This window comes from Miscanthus floridulus, chromosome 1 (genome assembly GCF_019320115.1).
Source record: "Miscanthus floridulus cultivar M001 chromosome 1, ASM1932011v1, whole genome shotgun sequence".
Taxonomy (NCBI): Eukaryota; Viridiplantae; Streptophyta; class Magnoliopsida; order Poales; family Poaceae; genus Miscanthus; species Miscanthus floridulus.
In genome coordinates, this window is record NC_089580.1 from 74821332 (window position 1) to 74838733 (window position 17402).

Genomic DNA, 17402 nt, shown 5'->3' on the forward strand with positions numbered 1-17402 from the left:
TTCCTTGACCAAGTACGGTGCCGTCTGGAGAAATGCTCGCCGAGATGATCACGTAAGCAAGGTCAACTAGTACGGATGGTTATTTATTGAAACATGTTTTTGAGCTATAAATCCTGCTGGCCGTCTTCTTCCTCCCCGAGCCCCCCGAGAGCTTAAGTTCAAATTTAAGCAGTGTTCTTGCTCTTTCTCCATCCATTCTTCGATTCCTCCATCGATTTCTTCGATTCCTCCGTCGATTCTTCGGTTCTAAAGGTTACCAACTTCATACTCTCATGTTTCACCATTGTCTTATCTCATTTTGTTCACTATATTATATGGTTCTTTATTGTGGTTTTTTTATTTGTAAGCAATTTGAGCTCAAAATCACTTCAAGCTTGCATATTTACATGAAGGAATGTTAAAGTAGCTATTAAAAACTAGTATTCACCGTTCATTTGTAGCATGCATAGCACACTTCATTGTTTAGAGATATAGAGAATTTTAGAGTTTTTTAATTTTATTTGTGTATAAAATAGGAATATTTATAGTGTATTAAAAAAATGAGTATAGAGAGTAGATGGCACCTGCTTCTGGGTCCTCGGCCTCTCATGGGTTTCCAAAGCGACTTAGGCTGGGCCTCCCCACTTATTGTATGCGGCAAAGTGTTGTGATGAGATGAAGATTGTGATGGAAGTACCGAGTGAAAGAAGGAGGGTCCCAACAAGGGTCGCATTTTCTACAAGTGTCCGGATCACAATGTGAGGTATTTTATCCGTATTTATTGACTATGGTTAGTTTTATACTATTTTCATGATGTTGTGATTAAAGTTCTAATTTCTTTTCTGTTTTAATTCAGTGGGATGGCACTGGATGTTCAGGCTTCTACTGGGAGGAAGAGTATGTTGAACTCGTGCAAAAATATCTTGCACAACAGGCAGATATGGCGGCTAATGAGGCAGTTGACCAGCCGAAGAAGTCCAAAGATGTTGAACAAATGGGGGATCGTCTGTTTTAGTTGGGATTGGTCGCGAAATCCTTGTGCCGTTGAAGTGCATTTTAGCTTTAGTGTTTTTAGTGGTAGTTGAGATTATCTACATTGTAGCGAGGCTTTCTTAAATTTATAGCTTTTGTGGTGGTATGCATGTTGTATAATTAACTAATTATGTTCTAGGTTTTAATACGGTATTTATGTCATGTAATGCAGATGAGTCGGCATTGGATGTACAATGCTAATCGTCGCTCCCAAGAGTTCATGGACGCCGTGCATTCTTTGTTACGTGCGGCCGAGGCAAACAAACGCGATGGTTTCATGTGCTGCCCATGTGCCGTATGTAAGAATACGATGGTATATGCTAACTCAAAGACTCTTCATTCACACTTGTTCAAGTCGGGTTTCATGCCAAACTATATTTGTTGGATGAAGCACGGAGAAACCGGAGTTGTAATGGAAGAAGGTGAAGAAGAACAATGGGGCGATGATGACATTTTTGCTGAATATGGTGCCTTCAATGATACTGCAATGGGAGAAGCTGAAGAAGAGGTGGGGGCAAATGAGAAGCCCACTGAAGAAGAGGTGGGGGCAGAGGAGAAGCCTGCTAAAGAAGAGGTAGGGGCAGAGGAGGAGCCTGCTGACGATCTTGGTCAGGCCATTCGTGACGCACAAAGAGAATGCGAAAGTGAAAAGGAGAAGATCAAGTTCGACCGCATGCTAGAGGATCACAAGAAATTGCTATACCCAACTTGTGATGCGGGGCAGAAAAAGTTAGGTACCACATTGGAATTGCTGCAATAGAAGGCAAAGAATGGTGTATCTGACAAGGGATTCGCGGAGTTACTAAAAATCCAAAAGAAGATGCTTCCGAAGGATAACGAATTGCCCAGCACTACGTACGAAGCAAAACAGGTAGTCTACGCTTTAGGATTAGAAATCCAGAAGATACATGCATGTCCTAATGACTGCATTCTCTACCGTGGCACGAAGTATGAGAAGTTGGATGCATGCCCTATATGTCACACGTCGTGGTATAAGATCAGGCGAGATGACCCTGGTGATGTTGAGGGCGAACGTCCCAAGAAGAAAATCCCTGCCAAGGTTATGTGGTATGCTCATATAATACCACGCTTGAAATGTTTTTTTAGAAATAGAGACCATGCAAAGTTGTTGCGATGGCACAAAGAAGACCGTAAGGTAGACAATATATTGAGACACCCTGCTGATGGGTCCCAGTGGAGAGCAATCGATAGAGAATTCCCCGAGTTTGCAAGTGACGCAAGAAACTTAAGGTTTGCTTTAAGTACGGATGGTATGAATCCTTTCAGGGAGCAGAGCAGTAGTCACAGCACTTCGCCTGTTACTCTATGTATCTACAACCTTCCTCCCTGGTTATGCATGAAGCGTAAGTTTATTATGATGTCGGTGCTCATCCAAGGCCCAAAGCAACCTGGCAATAACATCGATGTGTACCTGAGGCCACTAGTTGAAAAACTTCTACTTTTGTGGAACAAGCCAGGTGTACGCATGTGGGATGAGCACAAGTAGGAGCACTTTGACCTGCGAGCATTGTTGTTCGTAACAATCAATGATTGGCCAGCTCTAAGTAATCTTTCAGGATAATCAAACAAGGGATATAATGCATGCACGCACTGTTTCGGTGACATGAAAGGTATATTCTTGAAAAAGTGTCGCAAGGTCGTGTACCTTGGGCATCGACGATTTCTTCCTGCAAATCACCCCATAAGAAAGAAAGGCAAGCATTTTAAAGGTAAGGCAGACCACCAGACCAAGCCTTGCAACCAAACTGGTGAGGACGTCCTCGATATGGTCAATGATGTGAAAGTAATATTTGGAAAGGGACCTGGCAGCCAACCTATTTCGAAGGACGCCAACGGTCACACACCCATGTGGGAGAAGAAGTCCATATTTTGGGAGCTACTCTATTGGCAAGTCCTAGAGGTTCACAGCGTGATCGACGTGATGCGCCTGACGAAGAATCTTTGTGTGAACTTGCTAGGCTTCATGGGCGTGTATGGGAAGCCTAAGGACACAATTGAAGCACAATAGGACCTGCGGTGTTTGAAAGAACGAGACAACCTGCATCCAGAGAAGACAGATGATGGACGCCAGTACTTAAGTCCTGCCAGCTACACTCTTAGCAAAGAAGAGAAGGACAGCTTGTTTGAATGCCTAGATAGCATTAAGGTACCATCTGGATTCTCCTCGAATATAAAGGGTATAATAAATGTGCTAGAGAAGAAATTTGGACACTTAAAGTCCCATGACTGCCACGTGCTCATGACTCAATTGCTTCCAGTTGCATTAAGAGGAATTCTACCGCCAAATGTATGTCTAGCCACCGTGAAGCTATGTGCATTCCTCAATGCAATTTCTCAGAAGGCAATCGATCCAACGAATCTAGCGAAACTACAGAATGATGTGGTTCAATGTCTTGTCTCCTTTGAGTTGGTGTTCCCTCCTTCCTTCTTTGATATCATGACACACCTCCTAGTTCATCTGGTTAAGGAGATTACTATTCTTGGTCCTATGTTCCTACACAATATGTTCCCCTTTGAGAGGTTTATGGGAATCCTAAAGAAATATGTTCACAACCGTGCTCGGCCAGAAGGAAGCATCGCCAAGGGCTACGGAACAGAGGAGGTTATTGAGTTCTGTGTTGACTTTATTCCCGATATTAACCCGATTGGTGTTCCTGAATCGTGACACGAGGGGAGACTAAGTGGAAAGGGGACACTAGGGAAGAAAACATATATTGGTAAGGGTGATGATTATTTCAATAAAGCACACTACACAGTTCTATAGAACTCCTCCTTGGTAGATCCGTATATCGAGACACACAAGAACCTCCTCCGATCTGAGTTCTTAGGGAAGTCTGAAGCATGGATTACGCGTCAGCACATGGAAACTTTCAGTGACTGGTTGCGAAAAGAATGTCAGGGTGATGAGAGTATTGATGAGGAGCTGTATTTGTTGGCTAGGCAGCCAACGTGGCATATCCTCACATACAAAGGGTACGAGATAAATGTGAATACATTTTACACAGTAGCACAAGATAAAAGGAGCACCAACCAGAACAGTGGTGTCCGCATGGATGCCACCGACCCTAGTGGGAACAAGCAAACATACTATGGCTGCATAGAGGAGATATGGGAACTAGACTATGCATCTCATTTTAAGGTATCTTTGTTCAAGTGCCAGTGGGTAAAGACGACTGGAGGCGGCGTAGCAGTCGACAACCAGTATGGAATGACAACAGTGGACCTCAACAATATTGGGTACAAAGGCAAACCGTTTGTCCTTGCGAAGGATGTGACTCAGGTGTTCTATGTCAAGGACATGTCTATAAAACCAAAGAGAGGGAAAAACGACAACCACCCAATCAATGATGAGCTAAAGCGCCACATAGTTTTTTCAGAAAAAAGAAACATCGTCGGAATCGAAGACAAGTCAGACATGTTAGAAGATTATGAAAAGGATGACCGAATTTCACCCTTCACAGTGAACAAAGACCCTAGCATCCAGCTAAACGATAAGGATACTCCATGGTTACGGCGCGATCATAACCAAGGGACATACGTCGAGAAGAAGTTCATTACTGTGCCCGCTTGATATATATATTGATGTTTAATAGTGTGTATTAGAGATATTATGTAATAATTGTGAATTTATGTTTGATGTTGAATTATGTCACGTTGAAATGGTGTGAAAACAAATTTATGTTTGATGTTGGGATTATATCACGTTAAAATGATGTGAAAATAAATTTATGTTTGATGGTGGGATTATGTCATGTTCAAGATGTGAAAACAAATTTCCAGTCGAAACACAAGAGTTTTTCTGAATTTAATTAAACACTATATTTTTGCATTATCGAAATAGTAATTTAAACACTATATTGTGTTTTAAAACTTGTTAAAAAATTAAAACTTTAGGTCACATAATTTTCCTATGTGCAATAAAGCAAAATAGAATCTATATTTTTTTAAATATTTTTATGTCTTTTATTTAATTTTCTGTGCAATTAACTATCCTTTTATCATTTGTGTAAAAAGAAATATATTAAAATCCTAATGAATTGGCGGGCAGCGAAACTGCAGTTCGGCTGCTCGCCAAAAACCTTTAGTCCCGGGCGCCACCACCAGCCGGGACTAAAGGTGTGACCTTTAGTCCCGGGCGTTAATAGGGCCCGGGACTAAAGGGCCTTTAGTTCCGGCTGGTGGTGGCGCCCGGGACTAAATGTCCTCTCCCTTATATAGCCTCTGCGCCCGCCTCGGCCTCTCTTCTTCCTCCTCCCCACTGCCGAGCGAAGCCCTAACAGGCCACCGCCGCTCGTCCGATCCGCCACCGACGCCGCACCTCGCGAGCGCCCGCACGCGCACCAGCGTCCCACCTCCCCGACGTCGCGCGCTCGCCGACGCGCCGCCCCCCGACCACCCCGGCCTGTCCCCACTCCGCCGTGGGCCGTCCCCACCCTGGCCCCGCTCCATCACGGTCGGCCCAGCCCCGCTCCGCCGTGGCCGTCCCGGCCCCGCTCCACCGTGGCCGTCCCCGGCCTGCCCTGCTCCACCGTAGGGCAGTAGAGGATAGAAGGGAGGTGGAGGAGAGAAGGGAGAAGGAAGAAGGAGAAGGGAGGCGGAGGAGAAGGGAGAAGGAAGAAGGTGAAAGGAGGAGGAAGAAGAAGGAGGAGGAGGAGCCTCGGCCGCCGGCCATGCCCCTTGCTGCCTCGTCATCACCGCCTCTGGACGCCCATCACCGCCGACCGTTGATCGTCACCGCCGACCCCTACGTACGTCGATATGTGTTTGTATGTGATATATGCAGAGGAACGCCTCGTTGTGTTGTATGCAGAGCAACGCCGTCGTTGTGTTGTATGCGGAGCAACGCCACTTCGTTGTGTTGTATGCGGAGCAACGCCGCCTTATTGTGTTATATGCAGAGCAACACCGCCTCGTTGTGTTGTATGCGGAGCAACGCCGCCTCGTTGTGTTGTATGCGGAGCAACATCGCCTCGTTGTGTTGTATGCGGAGCAACGTCGCCCCATTGTTGTATATGCGGAGCAACGCCGCCCCGTTGTTGTATATGCGGAGCAACGCTGCCTCGTTGTGTTGTATGCGGAGCAACGCCGTTGTTGTGTTGTATGCGGAGCAACGCCACTTCGTTGTGTTGTATGCGGAGCAACGCCGCCTCGTTGTGTTGTATGCGGAGCAACGCCGCCTCATTGTGTTGTATGCGGAGCAACGCCGCCTCATTGTGTTGTATGCGGAGCAACGTCGCCCCGTTGTTGTATATGCAGAGCAACGCCGCCCCATTGTTGTATATGCGAAGCAACGCTGCCCCGTTGTTGTATACCCTAGCGAGAACGATGATTCGCCCTAGCGAGAACGACGATTCACCCTAGCGAGAACGACGAATTCGCCCTAGCAAGAACAACGAATTCGCCCTGTCGTTCTCGCTAGAGCGAATCGTCATTCTCGCTAGGGCGAATTCGTCGTTCTCGCTAGGGCGAATTCATCGTTTATATGACTTGTTTACATATATGACTTGTTTATATATATGACTTGTTTATATGACTTGTTTACATATATGACTTGTTTACATATATGACTTGTTGACATATATGATTGTTTACATATATGAATTGTTTATATATATGACTTGTTTATATGACTTGTTTATATATGTGACTTAGATTTATTTTGTTTATGGCTTATTGTACATATATGACTTGTTTATATATATGTGACTTAGATAAATTTGTATATGACTTATTGTATATATATGACTTGTTTATATATGTGACTTAAATTTTGTTAAATTTGTTAGATATGGCTGCCCCGGGAGACAACATGGAGGAAGAAATGATGAATATTATTGCCAATGTTGGTGAGCAGGATGTTGATGACGGAAGTCAATACCTAGCTCTTGAAAATGAGCAAGAAAATGTTTTGCAAGAAAATACAGGCGAGGTATATATACTAAATATATATTATATGTGAATATTATATATATTTCTATGTACAAAAGATATTTATTTATTAATTTTTTTATATGTAGCCCTCTGGATCGGCGACCACAACGGCGAAGAGCAAAAATGTTCGAGGACCAAAGAAACCACTGAAGGGCCGGTACATAATATTGGAATTCAACATCGAGACAGGCGAACCACTTGGTCCACATAAAAGGAAATTCATGGAACACTGTGGGTACCTTGTAAGGGATAGAATTCCGATCAGTATCCGTGAATGGAAGAAAAAGATCAACGAGCCTGATGTTAGTTTTGTCTCTGATGTTGACAAGAATTTGCTCTGGAATGATATCCTTGCCCATTTCACGTTGCAAGCGGATGATTATGATGATATCAACAATGATAAATTGAAGGAGCTAGTTCGATCGTGGGCTATGAAGAAGATGGCCACACAATTCTAGACTTGGAAGAAACACCTATACAACACATACATCAAGAAGAACGAAACGCCGAATTTCAATACTGCTACAGGCCCGATCTCGAAACAGAGGCCCTATTGGAATGATTTCGTAGAGTACAAGACATCAGCAGAGGGTGAGGCACAGGTGAGAAGGAACCAAGAGAATGCCCAAAAAAAAGGTATACCACCATGACATGGGATCAGGTGGCTACGATACTGCCATTCCGAAGTGGCAAAAAAATGGAAGCGGACATTATTACCAAGGGGATCAAACCAGAATCAGCCAAGTGGCCCCCACGCTCGAAGAATTGGTTTTCGGTCATGGGGGAAGACTCGACCCATAGACCGGCCTGGCAGTGTATGGGCAAAAACTCAAAACAGCAGCACGCCGATTGGCTTTTGCTATAGAAGCTAAAGAGATTGGTGTGTTCAAGCCCAATAGAGGGAAGGATGAGCTGACGTATGCCATCGGGACTGCTGAACACACTGGCCGAACCAGAGGCTTAGGACGCAACACTCCATGGGTTCATGGTTTCCCTAATGACAGGGAAACCTACCGAAGCCGCTAGAGAAGCAAGGAGGAGCAAGCAGCGCGGGTGACAATGTTGGAGGAAATGGTGCTTGAAGCAAAGGAGCGAGAAAAAGCAATGGAAGCAAGAATGTAGGAAGAAATCAGAAAGCAAGTGCAGATAGCAATGAGTGCCTAGAGGCAGGCATCAAAGCCAGGAATGAATGTTAATATTAGCCCCCCTAGTCAGTTGAAAAGCAGCTGCGCTTCCACTGAGCTGCCAAAGCAAGATGACGCAGCGCTACGCTTCCCCGTGGATGATGTCACTACTCCAATGACATCAATTGAGCTACATGTTCCAAGGGGGAATGACACAATCAAGGTCGCTGTCGGTGTTTTTACTCCTCCAGACCCTACCAAGACACCAAGAATCCATGGGGCACCAATACAACCTGGATATGCTAGGGTCGCAGTGGATAAAATGAGCAAAGGTTATGAGGATCTAGCTCTTGACATTCCTGGAGGTGATGGAGAGAAGACTCTAGGAGAAGCAGAGAAGGCATATATACTATGGTGCAAGCGCTACATCATTATCCCTGGGGCGTCTGCTCCACCGCCAGCAGACATTAGGTGCGGACAAAAGTTAACAAAACAAATTTTTGATAATTTTCTATGGGCATGACTAATAATAAGCATTTACTTATATCTCATTATTTTTTGTACTCACAAAGCAGGGCCTCCGCCAACCAAAGTCCAGCTGTTGCTTCTCTCAACCATCATAGTGCTCAGGGCAATGATGACGCCTTCGAAGGCACTGCTGCATCCCCACCATCTCCAACTCCTCCGCCGCCTCCAAGGAAGTCCACAACTCCTCCACCGAGGTCTCCAACGCCTCCACCGCCTCCAAAGTCTGCACTGCCTCCAAGGCGGTCTCCAACGCCTCCCCCGCCTCCAAGGAAGCTAGCCCCTAAGAGGTCCGCCCCGCAAACAAAGCCGTTGCCCTGCCCACTGGCAAAGAAGCAGAAAGCAAATACTCATCCAGTTATTCCCCAAAAACTATCTTATAAGAAAAGTGAACAGGAATTAAAGGATGCGGTACAAAAAGAAGTGATAGATTTCTTTGAAGGTGCAAAATAGGCACGACGAGCGAGAGAGAACCCGGAGCCATCATACTTCTTCCTACCTCCAGATCAGCTAAGAAAGAAGTTGGAACAAAAAAATGGGATTCTCTTAAAAGCACCGTGAAACAACCGATATCGGACTATGACCGCTCTCTCACCAAGTCATATGAGGTGGCGCAAAAAAAGAAGAGAGTAGAGAAAGGTGTTGCACAACTCGGACAACAAACGCAACAATCAATCCCCCCCTTGTCGTTCCTAACGAATATGGTTCAAACTTAAACTTAGTGGCGGAGGTAGGCGACTATGAGTCGTTTCTTCGGTTTTATGAGGAAACTGGTTTGAACCTTGCAGAAGTGCTCGCTGAAGGACCATTTGCTCCGGAAGTGGATCCTTACAAGAAATTTGTACCAGGCCAGAGTCTATACAACCCAGAGAAATTAGGTGAACTAGGTACGCAAATGTACCTGCTAAACGGGTGGTACATGTTGTCGTCTGATGCGGGACAAATCTATCTTTCTGTCGGAATTAGAAACCACCATTACTTCCGTGGCAATGACATTATTTATGTTGAGCTTACAGAATTACACCAACTATGCCACCTGCACTCTCTCGACAAAAGTCTCATTAGCTGCTATTGTCTGTAAGTGTGATTATTTTCTACTATATTCACAATTTCTTTATTATATATTCATAATATATATATTCACAATTTTCATGTATGCAAATATGAGATGACAGAACTTAGAAAGAGAAAGGATAATGATGTTGGGTTCGTTGATCCGTATGTCGTATACAAACACCCTAACCCTCCGAAGGATTATAAGCCTCAACCTAAGAGAAATCTCATGAATTTCTTAGTGAACCAACGCGACAAGAAGGAGATACTCTTCCCCTACAACTTCAAGCGAGTGTTATTATAAGTAATTAATGTCGATCATATATATGGGACATTATTTCCTTACTAGCTAGTTACCTCTCTCTCTCTCTCTCACACACACACACATATATATATATATATATGTTTATGCAGCAATCACTGGATATTGATGGTCATCGATATGGTCAATAGTAGATTGAAAATCTTAGACTCGTTGAGAAAACCGCAAACGGGGTATCAAGACATGATAGATATTATACAAGGGTAATTAATTTAGTTTCTCTATAACAACGTATATATATAATGGCGCCGATCTCTCAACAATTATTAAAGGTTAAATTATTTTTTTATTTTATTGGGAGCAGGGTTTGGAAAAGGTTCATTGAGGAACAAAAAATGAAACATTGCAAAGCGTCACTGGGTGTAATCGCACACAAAGTAAGTACTATAACTACACATTTATATTCAATTAACACCATATGATAATTTCAATTCACCCTAATTGATTTTTTTGTCGTAAAAGTGGGTTCTAAGGCAGGAGCAGGGTAACAACTACTGCGGATACTATGTTTGCGAGTTCATCATGGCGTACTCAAAGAGAACTCCTGAAGAGCAACTCAAAGTACGTATATAAATACTTTTTCCTTTATATTATTTTGATCGTATATTTACAATTTCTTTATTGCTCTCATTTGTATAAGTAATTACATGAGCAATACACATACATATATATATATATATATATATATATTAATACTTTTTCCTTTAACTTTTATTGAAGACTGAATGGTTGAGGAAAAGAGTCATACGACTTGACCAACTTAAAACAATTCGAGAGACTATAGCAGGATTTCTAAATGACCAGGTCATCAATCCCAACGGCGAGTTCTACAATGACTCGAACGAAACGTGGATGCCAAATCTGGAGGAGTGAATTGCTAAGGACATAAACAATTTATATATCAAATATTTGTAATATATATATATGTATGCACTTATTATATGTACATAAAATAACGTGTGTATATATATGATTATCATATATATTTGCATGTACGCGTATATTCGTTTGTTATTTATGTACAAAGTTCGAACGAAAACTTATGCGTGCGAAGTACACATATATATTATTATTAGCAGCGTATTCGAAAATGTATTTTAATATCAAAACTAATCATTAAATGAAAAAAGAAACCAAAAATAGAAATCAGAAAAAGAAAAAAAAGGGACATTTAGTCCCGGTTGGTGTTTACAATCGGGACTAAAGGTCCTGCCCCGTGACGGTCCCTGGCCAAGCCGGGAGACCCTCTTTACTCTCGGTTGGTGTTTCCAACCGGGACTAAAGGCCCTTTAGTTCCGGACGTCAAGCCGGGACTAAAGGAGAATACCTTTAGTCCCGGATTGGTGCTCCCGGTTAAAAAACCGGGACTAAAGGAGTTTTCCAACCGGGAGCAAAAAAAAAAAAAAAAAAAAAAAAAAAAAAAAAAAGCCTCGCTGGCTACCACACATGCCGACTAATCCCTGAGAGATGTTAAATAATTTGTTGCTCTCACATCTTTCTTTGTCATCGGAGGATTGTAACTGCTCCCTCCCTTTCCTGTCAATAGGACAACAGTAGTTGGGAGTATGGCTATAGTGTCATATAGTAGGTAGTATGACTAGTGGTAATGGGCAGTATGACTCTAGTTTGACTTCTATAATTTAGCTTCTATACGAAGGAAGTGGCTTGCTACAACCGCAAACAGTTTAGTAGTCCAATTCACGTGTTTATGTGTGTGTTCTAATCTCCTCTTCTTCATCCTCTAGTGTGTGTGAGAGTGAGGGGTATGGCGATACACACCCATGTGACAAAGCTGGCCAATAAGTAGTATCAGAGCCACGATTGGCTATCATTGGTGATGTCAGAAGCCGGAGGAGGGCGTTCTCTGCCCTTGGGCCAACATGAGCATCGAATGTCTTTATCACCAGAGCAACACCAGCTCGTAGTGCAGAGGACGGTGAGGGAGGTTGGAGGAGCATAGTATCCCAAGCTCACCCACACCAACTACAATGATTGGACGGTGTTAGTGAAGGTGATACTCTAGGTTCGGGGTTGTGGCGCACAGTGGAAACCGACACCACGTATGAAGTCTAGGAATGGTCCGTGATCGAGGCCATCCTCCAAACAGTGCCACTGGAGTACGTCCAGACGCTCGATAGCAAGGACAAGGCGAAGCTCGCCTGGACAGCCTCAAGTCCACGCGACTGGAAGGATCGTGTGGGCGAGGGCGCCACAGCTCTAGTGGGAGTACGAGGCCATCGTGTTCCATGATGGGGAGGTGGTGGAGGCCTTCGCATTGCATTTGCAGTCACTGCTCACGGTGCTCGGCGAGACTATCGATGAGTAGGAGGCCATTGCCAAGTATCGTCCCACCTATGTTTTGAAAGGACCAACAATACCTTGAATAGGCATAACCTACTTTAAAATTTTGCAGCGGATTAAAACCTAGGTCGATCCTAATCGGAAACTACGGCCTTGTCTAGAATTTTGGGGACGGACTGAATTTTTGGGCCCTGGTAGAGAGTGAAAACCTAGAACTACGAATTTAAGGAACAAAGTTCGGATCGACTTTTACCACACGTGTAGGGGAGTGCTATGAAGGGATTCCACACTGAGACTTGCACCAATACCTACACAAAACGTAGCCGAAGCCACCACATGGAAACAAATACAAGAAATAGGAGCTCAAGAACTCAAGCACACCAAGACACAAGATGTGATCTCGTCAATCTTCATGGTATTTCTTTCTGTTGATTAATATGTAATGTACATTATGGCCCTGTTCGGTCTGAAATTTGGCTGAAGCTGGCTGGAAAACACTATTCCGACTGAATTGTTGTGAGAGAAAAACACTGTTTCAACTGAAAAAAAGCCGAACAAGCTAAATATAGATAAGTCGAACAGGGCTTATATCTACTTCCGTGTAGAGGATTGCGACCAGTGAGAAGAAGTTAAGTTAAGGTCTGTGGATTAGTATGCAATGTGCTTTATATCTACTTCCGTGTAGAGAGTTGCGACCGGTGAGAAGAAGCTCACAAATTAAGGGTGGAGAGTCGATGGACAGCCAACAGGGTGGACGACCCTCTCCCCGATCTTATTTATTATCTACCATACTAGATCCTTATTACTGTATACCAGAATCTGCCCCTCGCGCGTCCACGTCATCGGCAAACCCAAGCCGTCCAAACTCCAATCTAAGAGCCTAGATTATTTAGAGCCATCTCCACAAAATATATACTTCCTCCCTCTCTCTCCTCATCCGCTGTCTCGCTCCCTCGCGAAGCTTCACCGTCCGCACCATCGGCCTCTCCGACCCAGGCCACCGCCCCAGCTTCTGGCGCCCCCAACACCCCCCACGGACGCACTGCCGGTCGCCGGCCGCCGTCGGCGCTCCTCCCACCAAGGTCCTCAGCGCAAGGTGCGCGCGCCCCCGCGGCGCCTGTAGCGGACCTCCCCTCGCCTTTCGAAGCCTCCGCCGGCCTCCTCCACCTTAGCGTCTTCCTGTCCATGCCTCTACCCGACAGTTTCCTCTCCCTCTCTCTAATTTTTCCAATACTCCAGTGATTTGGTTCCTCACCTAGGGTTTCAGTCCTCATGCCTGTTCCTATTGCATTGCCGTCTTCATCTTCGGCCGTCGGCTAGGCCAACGACTCGCTTCACAACTCCGATCTGGGTCGTCTCCCTCACCCTCCACCTCCCTGGTGCGTCAGGCCGATGAAGCCTGCGGATGTCGTGCAGCCTGAGGCCTACTAACTTGAAGAGGAGAAAGGCAGATAGTGATGCTCAGGTACATTGTGCTGCTCCCAAGATACAAATATTTATATATCAAATAAGTTTGCATATTGAATTTAGCCATCCATGGATACAGTACATGGATTATTATTTATTAATTTACATACACAATGCAGTGTGTTATGACTGCAAAGCACAGCTGCAGTTTTTCCGATGTTCAGAACTAACCTCAAGGTGGCCGTCATATTGACATGCTGCGGGGACTTCAATATGCTCCATGTCCCCTCCTTTTCCTTTTCCCACAAATTAATTAGCGTCTTCGTGCTGTTTGATATGTTGCCCTTCAAGGCTAAAGTGATGTATGTATTTTTTTTCTTTGTTTCAGCACAAAAAAAAAGGCAGCCTCTGCTCTTTGTGGATAGCCTGGATTGACTATTAAAATCTCATGGTATGGTAGTCCTTATAATTTACGTTGTTATTCTCATAGTTGAATTACATATCTGTTAAAAATAAGAATTAAAAAAAACACAGGTTGCCAAATTGTTGTGTGTCAGTTTACAAGGTAACTACATTATGTAATGCTTCAATAAGCACCATGTCCCCTCCCCCTTTTCCTTTTCTCACAAATTAATTAGCGCCTTCGTGCTGTTTAACCTGTTGGCCTTCGAGGCTAAAGTGATGTATGTATTTTTTTTCCTTTGTTTCGGCACAAAAATGGCAGCCTCTGCTCTTTGTGGATAGCCTGCATTGACTATTAAAAATCTCATGGTATGTTAGTGCTTACAGTTTACGTCAGTCATTCTCATAGTTGAATTAAGTATCTGTTAAAAACAGGAATTCGGATACACACAGGCTGTTAAATTGTTCACTGTCAGTCTACAACTCGAATTGCTGAATTTCCCTTTAGCGGGCATTGTACTGGGCCTGGATTGACTATTAAAATCTCATGATATGTTAGTCCTTACAGTTTAACATGTCATTCTCATAGTTGAATTACATATCTGTTAAAACCAGGAATTTGGATACACACAACCTGTTAAGTTGTTCAGTCAGTTTACAACTTAGATTGCTGAATTTCCCTTTATCCAGGCATTCCTGTGGATAAATCACAAAGATGTGGTGCTAATTCCTTCCCAACTAACTCGACACATAGTGCCGATGCCTCTTTTTATGCTGGTTGCTGCCATGGCATGACTCAGTTTTGAAACTGACGCAACCTCCCTAGGAGACAGAACAACACAGGTTCATGTTTTAGGCCGCCATTTTTTCTAAGATCATCTTGCTACAACATGTCCTTTTATGGTCATCATTTATAGTGTTAGAGCATCTAAGAGTACCCTAAATTTTGTTTCCCATCCATGGTTTTTTTGCCAACTCCCAAAGTAGTATGGGGAGGAAAACAAGAGACCATCTCCAAGAGTACCCCATATTTGACTTCCAAAACATCAAAATTGTGGACCCACAATGGTTTTTTTTGCGGCTTTTTTTTCTGGCGTGATCTCTTTCGTGGCACCGCGAAACCTTTCACGCCGCCGCCGTTTTGGACGTCGTGTCCGTCGCATGCGGTTCCCAGCCGGCGGCAGCCAGGGACTCGACCCCTCCAGCATGCAGGTCCCTCTCCTAGCCGGCAGTGCCAGCCTTTGGCAGCCAGGCACCCGCCCCCTCCAGCCTTCAGCTCCCTCTCGTAGCCTTTGACAGCCAGATATGTGAACGTATACTACTAGTATTCGCACGCAGTATATTTTGGCTTGAGATTGGCCGTAGATGTGTTTATGCCTTGATGATCAATTGTTCAATGAGATTCATATTAGTATTTCCTGGCCACCAGTCATTTGTACATAGTGAATTCTCAGGCAGGGTAGACGTCATGACGAAATCACTTCTTCAAAGAGAATTGGACGATTCATCTTCAGATGACGATGATTATTTGATCTTCTCAACCGCTCAAATTGTGCAAACATATTCGAATGCTAAAGGAAGACATGGTGGTTCTGTCTCAGGCCATCAAGTTATCTATTGAGATAGAGAAGGCGGCCACCAAAGGATGTTTCAAGATTATTTGGCGGATAATCCGACATACGGAGGTTGGTTTGCATTCACATAATTATGATTGGTACGTACTATGTAGTTAATTATTGTATGAGTTGTTTAAATTTGTTTTTGTTTATTTCAGGTACAGGATGAGTTATGCGTAGGAAAGCTCCCTGCTCATTATGCGTAGGAAAAGCTCCCTACTCTATCTCGATAGATAACTTGATGGCCTAGGATAGAACCAACATGTCTTCCTTTAGCATTCGAATATGTTTGCACAATTTGAGCAGCTGAGAAGATCAAATAATCATCGTCGTCGTCTGAAGATGAATCATCCAATTCTCTTTAAAGAAGTGATTTCGTCATGACGTCTACCCTGTCTGAGAATTCACTATGTAAATACTAATATGAAATCTCATTCAACAATTGATCATCCAGGCATAAACACATCCACGGTCAATCTCAAGCCAAAATATATTGCATGCGAATACTAGTAGTATACGTTCACATACCCGGCTGCCAAAGGGTACGAGAGGGAGCTGAAGGCTGGAGGGGGCGGGTGCCTGACTGCCAAAGGCTGGCACTGTCGGCTAGGAAAGGGACCTGCATGCTGGAGGGGTCTGGTCCCTGGCTGCCGCTGGCTGGGAACCGAATGCAACAAACACGGTGTCCAAAACGGCGGCGGCGCGAAATGTTTTGTGGTGCCACGAAAGAGATCGCGCCAGGAAAAAAAAAAAGGCGCAAAAAAAAAAAACCATTGTGGGTCCACAGTTTTGATGTTTTGGAAGTCCAATATGGGGTATTCTTGGAGATGATCTCTTTTTTTTCTCCCCGTACTACTTTGGGGGTGCAAAAAAAAACATGGATGGGAAATAAATTTGGGGTACTCTTGCATATGCTCTTATAGATCATGGATGCTTTTTCTTCCCCCATATGAGCTTTGATTACTTCACAAAACATGCAGCAGCATTTGGTTCCTGAATTGTATATTACAATTTCTGATAACCTGTGTCACTGTCAAGTGCAAGTGATCTGTTCGATACGAACTGCTATTCAGTGTGTAACTGTGTATCTTCTCTATGGAAGATAAATTTCTCCGGAAGACGGAATGGAAAATGTGCATGTACAGCAATCAAACGCATTTTCCTTATTTCCTGGACAATTCATCGTCAAAGCATTCCTGTGATGGCCCTTGCATGCCATCTAGGCAGTTCTACAAGTTTAGGCAGCATCCTGTCCAGTTCACTTATTTTGGTGAAAATATTCTTTACGCTTCTGATCGCTAATTCATTGGCATGAAAGCCACGGAATAGACTAATGAATGACGTAGCGTTTTGTTTTCTCTATGTTTTACTCACGACTCCAACTGCTCCTAGATGAAAAGAACGACAAGAAGGTACCAGCATCAAATCATCTCGTACCATTTGAAGAATAACTAGTCCATCATGCGCGCCATCGCGTGCGTCGGCAAATGACCTGATTAAGGCACAGGGAAAAAAACTGTTTAATCTTTACATAGAAATAATATTAGGAATTCAATGTAGATATTTTATGCACAGGAAAGCGAAAGCTTTGTCACTTGTCAATATTTAGAAACAAACCAACTAATAATGCGTACGTAGGCGTACGTAGGTAGGAGTATACCAATCTGACAGCATACAACACCGTTGTCT

The 17402-nt window shown here is 43.8% G+C and overlaps 1 long non-coding RNA gene across 2 annotated transcripts; it reads left to right on the forward strand.

The window, feature by feature from the left end:
- The first annotated feature begins 13143 nt into the window (after nt 1-13143).
- On the forward strand, nt 13144-16820 carry LOC136487279 (uncharacterized). Of its 2 annotated transcripts, XR_010767209.1 has the most exons (5): nt 13150-13753; nt 13875-13977; nt 14084-14146; nt 14788-15782; nt 15872-16820. It is a non-coding gene; the product is annotated as an uncharacterized lncRNA (long non-coding RNA). The 2 variants fall into 2 exon arrangements; XR_010767207.1 differs by having other exon boundaries at nt 13144-13753; nt 14084-15782.
- The last annotated feature ends 582 nt before the right edge of the window (nt 16821-17402 follow it).